The following is a 15,419-nucleotide window of genomic DNA, read 5'->3' as shown; positions in this document are numbered from 1 at the left end:
AAACAAAAAATAAAAGAGTAACAATTTAAACTCTTTTGTTAATTACTCACCCTCATGTTGTTTCAAAAATTGTAAGACTCTTTCAATCTTCAGAACACAATTTATGACATTTTAATTGAAATCCAAAAGCTCTCCAACCATCCGAACTGATGATTTTTGACAAAAATTTTGCAAGAAAATAACCAGTTAGTTAGTCCCATATTCAAACACGTATGGCTAGTATCATTATTAAACTCTTAAGAGAAAAAGAGAGTGACTCTCAAAGTAAAATCTTCCTCTGTCCACGTTTTCGGCATAGAATTTCATTGCAAAGTATATACAATTTATAGAATTGCTTTTGGAAAGCATATAAAATTGTAATATATATCAGTGCCCCAAATTATTTTCACATAAACATATGCTTAAACATACAATTTTCCCTCCCATCAGAATTTGCATTGTGTTGCTGTAATTTACTTGACAGCCACCGGTGCTGCTATTCATTTAGTATTTTATAAAATACAATGAAACCTTAAAGTACAGCAGCAAGATATTGACCTCATTCTACAGTACAGAAGTGCGCTCCTTTTTCTGAACTTCTGTTTTAAAACTTCCCATTCAGTTTGCTATGGGAGAAATTACCAAGAATAAAAAACAGAAGAAAATGGTCACAGAACTACTTCCTCTACTAACAAGTGTGTTAAACTATACACAGACAAAGTAGAATAATAGGTGAAGAAAATATCAGTTTGTAATATTTTTAAAATCTAAAAATTAATGGAAGTGAATGGGACCAGAAGTCTCGAGCCAAAAATATTCAAAGGGCTGCGTCTTCTCGAATGCAAAGAATACATTCAACATAATGAAAAGTAGGAATCCTCTGTGGGTTTTTTTTTCTTTTTTTTTATTTCCTGCCCATCCATGGTGTTAGTGTTTAAAACAGGAGCATCCATTCTTTTCACACTCATACTCTCACACCATGCAGACAGGGCCAATTAATGCCTGCAGTCCCCAGCATCAGCATCTGCACTGTGTGCTATTCTTTAGCCTTTGTCATATGAATAATCACCTCTGATTTGCAGAGCTTTCAAATGACCGGAGACCAGAGAACCTGCAAATCTCTCATTTTAGATGTAATTTGCTCTGTCACAGGGAGCAAAGTCTGAGTGCAAACTGACAGAATACAAAAAAAATATGTGTTCTGAATAAAAAAACACATCACATGTAGAGCAGCATAAGTGGATTTTACCTGTCTCCGGTTTTGGAAAATATTTCACATTAATCCAGGCATGATGGATGGATACTTTTTAGGCTGTAGTACAGATTTTCAGTTGCAGCAATAAAAAAAATAATAATAATAATAATAAAAATAATAATAATAATAATTTTTTCAAACATTTCTTGGGTGTCTGTCAGTGGTGGAAGTAACGGATTACAACTACTCGAGTTAATGTTATTAAATACATTTTGGGGTATTTGTACTTTCAGGAGTATTATTATGAAGTCTGTAATTTTACTTGTACTTGAGTAAAAAATTAAGCTGAGTAATTTACTTTGTTACTTTAAAAATAACAAATTAATATTTCAAACACTGACCAGCATTTCGGTAGCCAATAAAAAAAAAAAATCTCTCGACCAATGAAAAGCCTGGTACATTATTTGAACCGAAAAACAAGTTCAGGTTATTGCAGATTTACGTGAGCTGACTGTCATCATACAGTCACAAAGGTATTGATTGACAAGTGGAGATTTAAGACCGCAATAATGAATCTGAAGAATGCAGAAATGAGGAAAAAATAGCAGATGATGAATGCCCATGGCCACACCCGGAGGAACTGCAGTTCTACATACAGGTACAGGGAAGAAAGGGGACAGCTGTGCTGATACAGTGTGAATAGAGTTGAATATGAATCACGTTGAAGAGATTTTGTATGAAACTGGTACGCCTGTACAGACATCTTAATGATCCGTCCACGCGTGATCATCATGGACATAACCAGATGACCAATAATACTTGGCAAGAAACTTCAACAGCCATGGAAAGAAGGAAAGTGTTTTGTTAAAAAAAAGTTTGGAAAAACCTGAAAGATAAGTTTGTTAAAACAAACAAAAAACATGTCATGGCAGAAAAGGAGACCCAGGTGGTTTTAATATTACATAATATGTTTTTCCACCATTTATAGGTTTTACACTGATGTATAATTTTAAAGTCAAAACAATGTAATAGCTACAAACTAAACTGAAGTAATAAATTATGTCTTTAATAACTGGAAAAGAATATATTAACCTATCGGTTTACAGTATACTGATGCCCAATTTCTAGGCTTTATTCATGATAATGGACAGGATTGTTGGACCATTTCTTTTTTAGCTTATAAGTAGAGAACAGAAACTAGCCAGACAGTAATGTGTAAATTATTGAGTCGACAAAATAAAATGATTTTTATTATTTTATTTTTTTTGCTTTCATACTTGCCATAATGAAAATGTATTTGTAGAGCAACCCATTTGGTCTTGTCATTGATATTTAATTTTATTAGGTAGAACTGTCCCAGATATAAACTAAACTCAGTGATGAACCAAAGTTTGATTTAAAAAAATCTTGAATGATTATAAAACTTTATAAACATGCATTCATTCATTTTCTTTTGGGCTTAGTCCCTTTATTAATCAGGGGTCACCACAGCGGAATGAACTGCCAACTTATCCAGCACGTTTTAGGCAGCGGATGCCCTTCCAGCTGCAACCCATCACTGGGAAAAACCAATAAATTCTCATTCACACACACAAACCACAGATAATTTAGCTTACCTAATTCACCTAAAGTGCTTGTGTTTGGACTGAGGGGGAAACAGTAGCACCCGGAGGAAACCCATGCGAACATGCAAACTTCACACAGAAACGCCAAATGGCTGAATGATATTAATGATATGACGTAGTTCCAGAAACTTCCTACATCTCTGTCTATTTGTTTGACTTTTTGATCGGCCCCTGTCATTTTAAAGAATATAACAATGGCGAACGCATCAAGTATAAAAGCATGAGGAGCGGAGTCAGCACAGTCAGCGGAGGTGAACGATGTGGCACCAGGTGATAGTATAAATCAGCCTTAAGATGTTTATTTGTTTGTTTTCCTGTAGTTCAGTAGTGCATGTAACCTGTATTTAGTACTGTTCAATTTAAATAATTTTATTTTACCACAAATTTTGTGATTTTTCATTTTGTGACTTTATCACGTTTGTCATATTTTGTGAGTTGGATATTGTGATATAGGTCTTAAATTTAATACTTAATAGTCTTAAAAATGTCTTTAAAAGTCTTAAATTTGACATTATAATATCTGCGGAAACCCTGTACAAGATTTCAGTCTTTAATTTGAAAAAAACACATTGTGGTAAGAAGACATATCACTTAATTTGTGTAATATTGAATTTATTTAATGATATGTTTTGGCACTAGGCAGTGTTGTTTAGTTATGTGGGATACCACTGGTTTCCTATCAGATCCAATACCAAATAAATTGAAGGCAAGTATCGGCGATACAATCCGATACCGATACTGCCTAAAAATAACTGTTTGGGAAATTATAGTAACAAGTAGTGTACTTAAAAGTGTGACTTCATACTGGATACAAGACATTTTATGGTTTATTCTTGTTTATTGATGAAGAATTATCATACATTACACTCTTTCGGACAGATAGGAGTAACACGTCTTGTGTATACTGTAGACTTTTGGTATTATTACAATATGAAAAAGAGTAATTTAATCTTTGACGCTTGAAAATAATTCCCACACATTAGACTTGCCTGCTCTTAGTTCTCCCATGTTGATAAAGAATGCTCTGAGAACCATTATGCAGTTGATGCATGCACAGGCATGATGCACGCACAGCCTGTGCAAAAAAATGCACTTGCAGAAAGCGCTGCTCTTGTGTTCAGCATGTGTTACAGTCGTGAGCACTAGCTGTACCGGTGCTTAACAAGAATGAGAACATCACAGATATGTTGTTCCGAAATAGCATCAAAACTCAGAAATGCTGTATTGTTAGACCACCCGCTCCCGTACAAATTATACTAGATTACCGACCGCTATCGCGTTTTATTCTGAAATTGCTGCAAGAAATCTGGTCGGGTCCCAGGTGTAGTGATCAGTGGTAAACTTGTGGAAATTAACTTGTGGTATATATAAAACAAATGCTGCAGAGTTTACACTAAAGTCTGACCCTTTTCTTAAGCTCCTCAGAAAGTGGCAATTGAGACAGTGACCATCTGTCTTTTGTTTATCTGAAAGACACAGGTGTTAAGAGCCCAGAACTTGCAAAACTGCTTCTTGATCCAATCAATATTCTACATCATTTAAGACACAGAGAGACACATGGATCAGAAAACTTACAAAAAAAGAGACACAAATGAAATATTTCAATTCATATACTTGCAGATTCAAATAATCATGTATATATTTAATATGCACTGCTTGAAATACTCCACTGTATGAAACTTTGCTTATTAAGGTTTTATATATGTATGCTTGGGTAAAGATCAACCTTACATAGTGAGGTTTAGACTCTTTATATTGCAAATATTGCCTTGGGTAAATTATATGTGGTTTGGAATGTGAATTATGCATAGGAAACTATCTAAGTATATTTATATTTATATATTTTCAATAGTTAACCGGTGGACTATTACTATGCAAATGCAGGCCACATTATGGATGACACATCCCAGTTATCAATTCACAGGATCATACAATCACAATGCTGTATTTGAAAGGTGGCATCCTTTCAATCCCACCTTCCAGAGAAAGTATTAAAAACATTCTCTCAAACAAAAATTTGTGTGGTTCGGTTCAGAGCAAGAGTGGTGCAGAAGCATGGTAGTAACAATGATAGGTGTGTGGTATGCCCAGGAACTATACGTTCAAGAATAAAGATGTCGACATGTCCCTGAAAATCAGGACCACCACCTCCAGAAATCTCAAGTTCTGCGTGTTCCAGAATCTAGAGATTTCTTCTTCTCAAAGCTGAAGAGATCCAAGTCTGCTCGTTTCATGCCTTAAGATCTGCAAAAAGATCTAACTTTTTCCAACCACTTCATTAATGGCCGAAATGTAAGTATTTCACTTTCCAAATCAAATCACTTTTATTGTGACATCATTAGCAGCATGTGTGCTATGATGAGTGAAAAGCTTAGGTGCTGGCTCCAGACAGTGCAAAATACAACGAAAGTGCAAACTACAGACAGTGCAAAATACAACAGCATACTCCCAAAAAACAGGACAATGTAAAATAGAAAGCGATATGTACAATGAATAGGTGTACACATAGTTGTAGGCAGTAATTTTTTAAATATGGATTGGTTAAAGTGCAGTGCATGCTACATATTGATGGTGTGCAGTGTGGGGTATGGAAGAGTCTGTGTGAGGTGTGTTAAGTGTTCATCAGCCTGATAGTCTAAGGGAAGAAGCTTTCCTTCAGTCGGCCAGTGCGTGATCGGATGCTGCGGAACTGTCTGTCTGAGGGTGGCAGAGAGAAAAGTCAATGGCTTAAGTGGCTGGAGTCGCTGATGATTCTCTTGGCTTTCCTCATGCACCGCCTGGCGTAGATGTCTTGGAGGGAGGGAAGCTCACCTCCTACTACGTGTCCAGAAGTTCCCACAACCCTATGTAGCCGTTTGCGATTGCTGCTGGTGCTATTTCCATACAAGGTGGTGATACAGCCTGACAGGATGCTCTCCACAGTGCAGGTGTAGAACAAGCGAAGGATGTGGGGGCTCATTCCAAACCTCCTGAGACGACTGAGGAAGAAGAGGCGTTGTTGTGCCTTTCTTAGCACTGCATCTGTGTGAGCAGTCCATGTCAAATCCTCAGTGATGTATACTCCAAGAAACTTGAAATTGCTGACTCTCTCCACTGGTGTCTCGTTGATGGTGATGGTGGTGTGTTCTATCTTCTCTCTCCAGATATCCACCACCAGCTCCTTGGTTTTGCTGATGCTGAGTGAACGGTGGTTTTCCTCACACCACTGTGTCAGAGTGTGCACCTCCTCTCTGTAGGCCGTCTCATTATTATCGGTGATTAGGCCCACCACCGGTGTGATAAGCAAATTTAAAGATGACATTGGAGCTATTTCAGTCATGTGTGTACATGGTACATGAGTGGGCTGAGAACACACTCAGTGTTGAGGATCAGTGTGGATGAGATAATGTTGTTCATTCTGATCACCTGGCGTCTGCTTGACTGGAAGTCCAGGATCCAGTTTCACAGAGAGTTGTGTAGACCCAGAGCATGGAGCTTCACCACCACCTTGGCAGACACTATGGTGTTGAATACTGAGTTGTAGTCCACAAACAGCATTCTCATATATGTGTTTTTGTTTTCCAGGTGAGACAGAGCAGTGTGCAAGGTGAAAGCAATTGCATCATCAGTGGATCGATTATTCCTGTATGCAAACAGAGCAGATGTGCTTTTTAATCAGCTTCTCAAAGCACTTGCTGAAGATGGGTGTCAGAGCAACTGGATGCCAGTCATTTATGCATGTGGCTTTAGCTGATTTCGGTATAGGCACAATAGTAGCTGTCTTAAAGCATGTGGGAACCACAGACCGAGAGAGCGAAAGGTTAAAGATGTCTGTGAAAACTCTCGCTTTAAGTACACGTCCAGGGATGCCATCTAGGCCTGTAGCTTTCCGGATGTTCACACAACAGAAAGATCTTCCAACCCTCTAAATTAGAGCTTGGTATAGTGTGTTTCAGTTTAAAATATTCTAATTATTTGATGTTTATATCTGATATTCATTAATAACAAAAACTTCCTCAGTTCTTTGTTATTGTAGATAAGGTTTACCTTAACTTAATCACTTTCATCACTCGCCTATGGACTTCATTTATTGTACATTTAGTAATTGTAGTTACCCTGGATTACTATTTTGTTGATAAATACACATGTATTACAATTGTGTCTTCCTTGTGTTGATAATACAGAAAATGGCTCTACAAGTCAAACGATCTCATTATCCTTTGGATTTGGCCAGATAATAAACTCATCATTTGTATAATTTAATTAACAAAATTTTATTGTTAGTTATTTTGACGGTGGAAAGCTGTATGGTGGCCCATTTAAAAGGAGTTGTTTATCTGTTATTTCCACATTATTTGGTGCCCTCACATGAGGCTAAAATTTCAATATTAATATTAATACCAAGATATTGATTTTAATATTTGTTAAATCCAATTATCACTACACATGGCTCATGGGAATGCAGAACTCTGCTGTATACATTCTCGGAAGGTATGGGAGTCACTGGGGCAGTGCTTTTTCAAAATTCACACATTTGTACCTAAATAGTCCGTATTGGTACCCCAAAGGTACATATTTGTAAGAAAAAAACAAAAACAAAACTATAAACATATACCTCTTGCAATGTCTATAAACTAACAAGTACCTTTAAGTCATCAATATAAACACTGTAGTTACAAATATGTACCTTTTGAACCGCTCATATCATAGTTTACCTTTATATATTAGTGCATATAAACCTCTTTGTTTCAGCCCTTGTTTGTTAATCATTTTATGTAGGATGTTTGATTTTCCTGGTTATGTTTTCTTGTTTTCTTTTCAATTTTTTGTTTCCTTGTTGTTTGATTGGATTTTAATTAAACCTTATCTAGACATGGCTACAATCCTGTTTTTGCCTTTTCATAACCTGCACCCTGTTACAAAAAAACAAAACAAAAAAAAATGTATGTATAGTTAATATTATATTAAGAAATAAGAACATAAATAAACAGTTTCTGTTTTTCTATAGTATATGATTTACATAACCCAAAGAATGTATATATATTTTTTATTTTCAAATGATTAAAAATGTTTATAAAAAGCACTGTTAAACTTGTCAACATCAAAACTTATTAGAGCAGAGATCAAGGTCCCATTATGCAATTCTAAAGTGTAAATAGATAGAAAATGCCCATCAGTCATTATTGTTCATTAATGGATATGTTCATAGTGCAGATTGGATTGCTTTGATGTCTGAATGTTCAAGTGGATGCATACATAACCCTACACAGTCACAAAAGACCACCTACACTTTGTCTGTTATTGATTAAACACGTGTTCATTATGGAATGTGCTGAGAGAAAGTGCATTTAAACAAGGTACTTACATGTTAATGCACTGTAACAAAACACAAGGACTACGACTCAAATCAAAGTTGCCCTTTTTATTTATATTTTTCCACGCAGTACTTGTCATGTGAGTGCTCTTGAGAAACTAATGAACAGTAGAGTATGGCAAATAAGAGGGAACAACATATGAACACAAATAGATGCAAAAGTGTTTTTTTTTTCACCTTTTTCACATCCTCAAGAATTTATTTAAGTACACATGAAAGACTTTATTTAGAAGTGTGACTACACTTTTTTCCTATATTGATCTGTGAAAGGTAAGACATGGGTTTTAAATTGTATGTTGGCGGAAAGGGTGTATAACATCAGAAATATGTCCCACTTATCACTTCCATATTTTTTTATTACCTTTATTTATTAGTTTATCTACACCTCTTTGTTTTAGTCCTTATTTGTTAGTTGTTTTATGTAAGTTTTTGTCAGGTCTCGTTTCCTTGTTTTCTTTTCGCCTTTTGCCTTGTTTGACTGGATTCTATTTAAACCATATCTGGACATGAGTACAATCCTGTTCTCACTTTTTCCTAGCCTGCACCCCATTACAAATATAATGTATAGGCAATAATATATTAAGAAAAAAAATCATAACTAAATAGGTAAAATAACAGACTTGGATTTTACATTGTATGTGGGAGGAAATGCTGTATTACATCAGAAATATACCCTGTTGAATTCAGAGCCACTCCTGTGACAGCTGTGACACTACAGTATATCAGATGTTCTGTTTCTATAGTCCCCAAGGCTCTCTTTAAAACATCTGTAGGCATCTATTCTTTGTTAACCCATATGTGTCCTTTTTTCAGGCATGTTTTGTTAATAGTGTGCCATGTGAATATGTTTTTCATTTATTTTTACCAGAATATAAAATAAAAATAAACTCTTTTATTTCTTAGTTAATTCCACACTAGCAGGGCAGATCTACTAGCAGCTTGCACCAGCACAAACACTCTTGTAGTATTTTAAGAAAAAAGAATACTGTAAGGACTTTGATTTGAGTGCCTGTACAATGAAAAAAAAAAAAAAAAAAGATTCAAATGTTATTACTTGGATTTACTAAATTTATTTAAGTTATTGTGAACTCTATATATATATATATATATATATATATATATATATATATATATATATATATATATATATATATATATATATATATATATATATGGCTGAAATCAAACAAACGAAATTAAGTTAAACATTAAATTTAATTTGTTTGTTTAAATTCAACACATATAAATTGCAACAAACAAGACAGACATCTTTTATTTTCACTGTATATACAGCAGTTTTGGTGAGGCAGTGGCGCAGTAGGTAGTGCTGTCGCCTCACAGCAAGAAGGTCACTGGGTTGCTGGTCCGAACCTCGGCTCAGTTGGCATTACTGTGTGGAGTTTGCATGTTCTCCCTGCCTTCGCGTGGGTTTCCTCCGGGTGCTCCGGTTTCCGACAGGAAAATGAATAATTGAATGCAGCAGATTTGTCTATGGTCACAAATTAATAGAAGGAGAACATTTAAATCAATTATACAACATTATTTACTGAGGGTTTTGGTTTACAAAGGTTTATCAGTCTACTGGTATTTAATGACAAAACACCATGTTACATCTCAGTTTTAAGATCAGATTGTTTTTTAGTTGCTTATATTCACATTATCTTTGATTGTTTTATGTTCTATTATAACTTTATGTGCTGCCTTAAATAAAATGAGTAGGCAAATTTTATTTTGATGGTCCATTTTTTGAATATAAGTTACATTGCATCTACATGCCAACTATTTCTGATTAGATAATTAGTAGACTGTTAGGTTGGGGTTAGTGTAAGTTGACATGTACTTGCAAAGTTTCTTATAGCAAGTTAAATGTCTGTTGAAGGAGAAGTATCAACAGATATTAAGTAGATCGTCTACTAATACTCAAATGGACCATCAAAATAAAGTGTTACCAAATGAGCTGCTGTGTCTGTGTTCTTTAAGTCATGCATTGCCAGTGCTCAATATTTTTATTTCATTGGCTTGCTGAACTATTTTTTACCTCCCTTTTTTTTGGCTGCTTATGTTACTTTCAGATTTACGGAGTGATGAAAAGACATTCAAAACGAAATGCAATTCAAAATTAAATTCAAACAAACAAGCAAACATAAATAAATATAAAGTTTGACCCATACTCTATTCCAGGAATTCCTAAACTTTTCAGCCCACAATCCCCAAAATAACAATGCCAGTGACTCTTTATAACTAGAGAAATAAACTTCATTTCAAGAGCTCACATTTAGCTGATGATTGATTATAGAGCTTGTTTGGCATGCTGTACAGATAAGAGCCCTGAGCTCATAAGGTCCTTGAGCTCCATGGCTCCCTCCTTTTTGCAAGGCGAGAGGGGAGTTTGAGCTCAGGTAGATCTTGAGAACTCCCCAAGACGCCTTAATAAGCTTGGGATCGTATTGCGTATTGAAGAACCCCCAAAAGGCAAGACAGATCAAAACCATAACCTGCTGAATGGAAAGTGTTATAAAGATGGTACAAAGAGAGGGTTTGCAAGAGAAAAGATGGAACCGAGGCAGTGTAAAGGTTTAGGTTAATGTGATCACTACAACTGGTGGTGTATTGGCAGCCAATGTTGCAAATGCGATGTGTGCTACCATAGCAGTGTTCAGACATCTTTTTTTTTCACTTTTCTTTTTCATTTATTCAAAATTTATATATATATATATATTAGTAATATATATATATTAGTGCTGTCAAAATGAAAGCGTTAACGCATGCGATTAATTTGAAATAATTAACTTGTTTAAAAAAAGTTAACACAATTAACGCAGTTTTTTTATTTTTATTTTTTTCCTGTTGTGGCCACAGGCAGACCGGGCAGTTTCCTGCAGAGTAGACATACTTTTTGGGCCGGTAAGTGATTGATGGTCCCATGAGCTGTCACGCTCTTAAAGTGAGATGTTCTTTTCTGGACAGAGCGGCCATGTGACATAATCTGCAGCCCATTGGTTCTTTTCTTTATTGACATTGGGCTGACCCAATCACAAACTTCCATGTTGGGCTCTGTGTAACGTAGGTGTGTATTTGTCAGAATAGTCGAGAGTCACGCCTGTTTCTTACGCGCGGGTCCGCGGGAGAAAGACATTTGCCTTTCTTTCTGCGCTCTGCAGCGTGCAGCGGAGCACAGATCAATATATTACTTTCTATTCTATCTAGTTACCTATCTGTCCATATAAATATACTTTTTTTTTTGTTTTAATCTGCACCACGGCCCGCGGCAACTTCCTCCTATGCTGTTCCCTTAACCTGCAAGTCTTTATTTTACAAATGATAAAGAATGTCTGCTTCTCAAGCTCTACGAGGAGTGTCAGTCATGTATTTTAAGATGCACTCAGTCAGAAGACAATTGCATGAGATATCATGACATTGTGTTTTTGATTGTCAGCATGATGTAGGCTTATAGTGACAATAATATTTATACAATATGGTTATTATAATGATATTTATACACAACCAAACTAGTGTGCAACTTAAGCAACTTTTTTTTTTTTTTTTACATTTAGTTTTGTGGTTTGGGCAGAAACAAATATTTGTTGCATTTTTTAACTGTTTAAGTTCATTTAATTGACAATGTAAAATCTTTTAGCTGCGTTTGATGTTTCATTGTTGAGGTAAACATTTATTTAGGGTCTCTGACACATTGCTTTTATTAATTAACTTTGTTTTATTACAGTTTTTTACAATAGCTATGACACTTTTTTCAATACATTTAACAAGTTTCCTAAACTCTTAACACGGTTAGCACAACATCCGTCTTTGTGGGCTATACAATTTATACATTTCTTGTTGCTTTGACACAAAATGCATCCAGTTAACGCCAATTTAAAATGCTTAAACTTCTTTTACACACAAACTCAACCAAAACCAAAACAATGTAATTTTACAGTCCAATTTACCAATGCTTTCACACAGTATGTCAGAACAGATAACACCATGTTCTAAACAGAACCTTTATACTGTAGGCTAAAGCCAATGTGAACAGCTTTTCATATTGTCAATTGAAACACAAATATATTCCCTTTATATATATATATATATATATATATATATATATATATATATATATATATATATATATATATATATATATATATATATATATATATGACAGCTCCCATCTCCCATATGAACATGATTCCCATCTAGAAATTACACTCATGTGTTGAGGTTTTTCAAATCACATGATCATACTGTATGTTCTAAAAGAGGACTTATGAGGTTTTTGAAATGAAAAGTGAGCGCATTACATAACTCTGGCACCAATACGTCCAGATAAGGTTATGCAATACAGTGATTACTTTACTATGCACAGTGTGTTTTGCAGTAAACCACCCTATAAACCTGGAGTTCATTAGTACATACATTAGTTATACAGTACAGTAGAGCATTTACACTGTGTCTAATTACTTTTAGAGAGTCATGAAGTTGGAGGTCAATCAAGTCCCACATGAACGTATCTATGTTGACAAGACTGGCTTCAACTTGGCAAAAAGGCGTTGCCGTAGGTGAAACATAATAGGCTAAAGGCCACCGTAACCTTGATGGGCCAGAGAAGAAGTCGGGCAAATGCAGAAGACCAGGCAGAATAGAAAATTATTTTGTTTTTTATTATAATTGCGGTGCTTTTTTGGTTTGTAAATCCTGCAGTGATGTCCTTTTGCAATTAAAATCTGTACTGCAGCAATTCAGTGTCTGTATTTTTTTACATCAACTGTAAATTTTATAAAGCAATTTTTTTCTTTATTTTTGTATTGAATTTTTGCAGTAAAAGAAAGAAAATACCTGCATTTACTAAACCTAACAAAACGAACATGTAGAGAGTCTTCAAATATAAGAGCAGAGCTGACACATAAACTAATGCAGTTTCTGTAATTTTACCTGATGATAGTGTTTTTATTGTCAGTGTGTTCTGATTGACTAAATGTTTCTGTTGGAAGAGAATATGTGTTAGTGTTTTTTGAACAATAATTTCATTTTGAAACATGTTTGCAGTGTTTTGTAAGTCATGGTGTAGTGTGTTAGCATGAGCATGAAATTAACGGTTTTGCCAATTGTGTGTTTTAGGTGTGTTGCTGCGTTACGAGTTTAGCAAACTTGTTAAATGTATTGAAAAAACTCATAGCCATTGTAAAAAACTGTAATCAACATTAACTGTGTGCATCAGCAGGTAGTTTTTGTTATGTTCAACATTTATTAGGCTCCCTCAAAACACACGGGCACCCACATTTCCAGTCTTGATTATAATTTTATTATAATAATAAATTTTAAAAATTAAGTTTTTAATTTGTCAACTTACGTTATTTCCTATAAATGGCTTTTGTGCTTTTATTTAATGGGAGTTGGTAAACATATTCAAGGGCATGCACAGATGGGGAGCATTTTGATTGATGTATTGGGCCGCTCTGGCCCAAAATGCCAGGGCCGATTTTTTTGTCACAGTCCAGCCCTGCAATGAGTGCAATTGTTTGTATTCAATACTTTATTATTATTATTATTATTATTATTATTATTATTATTATTATTATTATTATTATTATTATTATTTTCCATATCTGTAATACCTGTGTTTTGGCATTTTTTTGCAGTTCACTTAGAATCCAATATGGAAATCAATGTCTTCTTCATTGGCATTGATTGTTTTGAAATTCAAATGGCACTAACATGCCTGTGTTTTTATTTCTGTAATAAATATGGCTGTCAATCCAGGATCTTGATGGTTTATTGTTATTATCCTCCTTTCTGTTTATGTTCCGTGTTTTTGCCTGACTGAAGTTGTTGCTGGTATCATAAGTTCTATGCAAATAGCTAATCAGGCAGTACGTCGCTGAAATGATTGGACCTTATGGTAGTCGTGATTGCCTGATTCATGGTTTGAGGTGTCCATCAAGCTGCAAACAGCATATGGCATGTCGAGGTGAGGTAATCGATGGCACAGCGGCAGGCCAGATTGACCATCAGGCCACCGGGAAATGTCCCGGTGCTCCCGATGCCCAGTCCGCCCCTACCCCCTCCACTCTTCAGGTATGTCGCGCGCAACTCACCCCCACTGCTCTTCAGGTACGTCGCGCGCATACGCCCCTACTCAGATACGTCGCTCACTCAACCCTTGACACACACACAACGCGCCGGAGCGACTACCTTCAGATTCAACACGCATGATCACTCTGGATAGCCTGGTGATGCGACATTAATTCTTTTATACTGAAACTTGCGTTTAAAAAGTGCTTCCTAGGACTTATCCATGTTTCTTTGCATGTTGAACACGTCGAGCACAACAGGAAGTAAATAAAAACCCTGCAACTGTGTTAATTGCGTAATTTTTTTTAACGTGTTAATTATTTCAAATTAATAGCATGTATTAACGCACTCATTTTGACAGCACTAATATATATATATATATATATATATATATATATATATATATATATATATATATATATATATATATATATATATATATATATACTTATTTTATATTATTTTTTTTTTTATTTATGTACTTTATTTTTTAAATATATAAACTGCCAACATCAAACCCTAAACCTAAAAAGTGATGTCACAACTAAGTAAAAACAGTGTGATTGGAATGTCAGTTATGGGCTTTACTTTTAAAAATAAATAGCATTAAGTTTGGAATCTTAATGTGATTAAAATCAAGAGCAAATCTGACCCAATTCATTAACAAGTCTTTTGCAATAGAGTCAAGAGAGTGGGTGGGACCATCTTAAGTTTTTTATAGAGCTCATTGGATGGTGACGCTTCTCCTTTCAGCTATTGGCTAAAAGGAGTGACAATTAAAAGTGCAAAAAGCCGGCGGCCGTTTTGTTGACCAACATAACTAGTGTTTATGACTGCAGATGCTACTCTTCTGAACGCACTCCAGCAACTAGTTTGGATGATAACAGTGCATTTATCAACATTTGAATATGTAGTGGACTAATGTTTTGTGGATTGGATTGCCTGGATAATTGCAGTCCAATTACTTCATGCTGTTAAATGTTATGTATCTGTGGACAGGCGAGAGGCTTGAGAGGTGAGTTTCCTTGGTAGAAATCATTCTATTTGCGCTAGTCTCATCTTTCAAAAGACTTATAAAATGTTTAGTCTTTGTTGGAGTGTAGTTATTTTTACGAGCCTGAGGTTACCTGAGGTTATGAGTGCCTGAGGTTTCTGAATAGAAGTTTCAGGTTATAGTTTGGACATAATCCTTTACCAT

The 15,419-nt window shown here is 35.2% G+C and overlaps 1 long non-coding RNA gene across 2 annotated transcripts in view; it reads left to right on the top strand.

Moving 5' to 3' along the window:
* Positions 1-7,661, top strand: part of LOC137488721 (uncharacterized) — a 139,518-nt gene extending 131,857 nt beyond the window's left edge. For both annotated transcript variants that reach the window (XR_012396370.1, XR_011007899.2), the window contains 2 exons: positions 4,891-6,072; positions 6,139-7,661. This is a non-coding gene — a long non-coding RNA (uncharacterized lncRNA). The remainder of the gene's footprint in view (positions 1-4,890; positions 6,073-6,138) is intronic.
* The last annotated feature ends 7,758 nt before the right edge of the window (positions 7,662-15,419 follow it).

Source organism: Danio rerio, chromosome 20 (genome assembly GCF_049306965.1).
Source record: "Danio rerio strain Tuebingen ecotype United States chromosome 20, GRCz12tu, whole genome shotgun sequence".
Classification (NCBI taxonomy): Eukaryota; Metazoa; Chordata; class Actinopteri; order Cypriniformes; family Danionidae; genus Danio; species Danio rerio.
The sequence above is the reverse complement of the archived record's forward strand: the minus strand, read 5'-3'. Positions and strand labels throughout refer to the sequence as shown.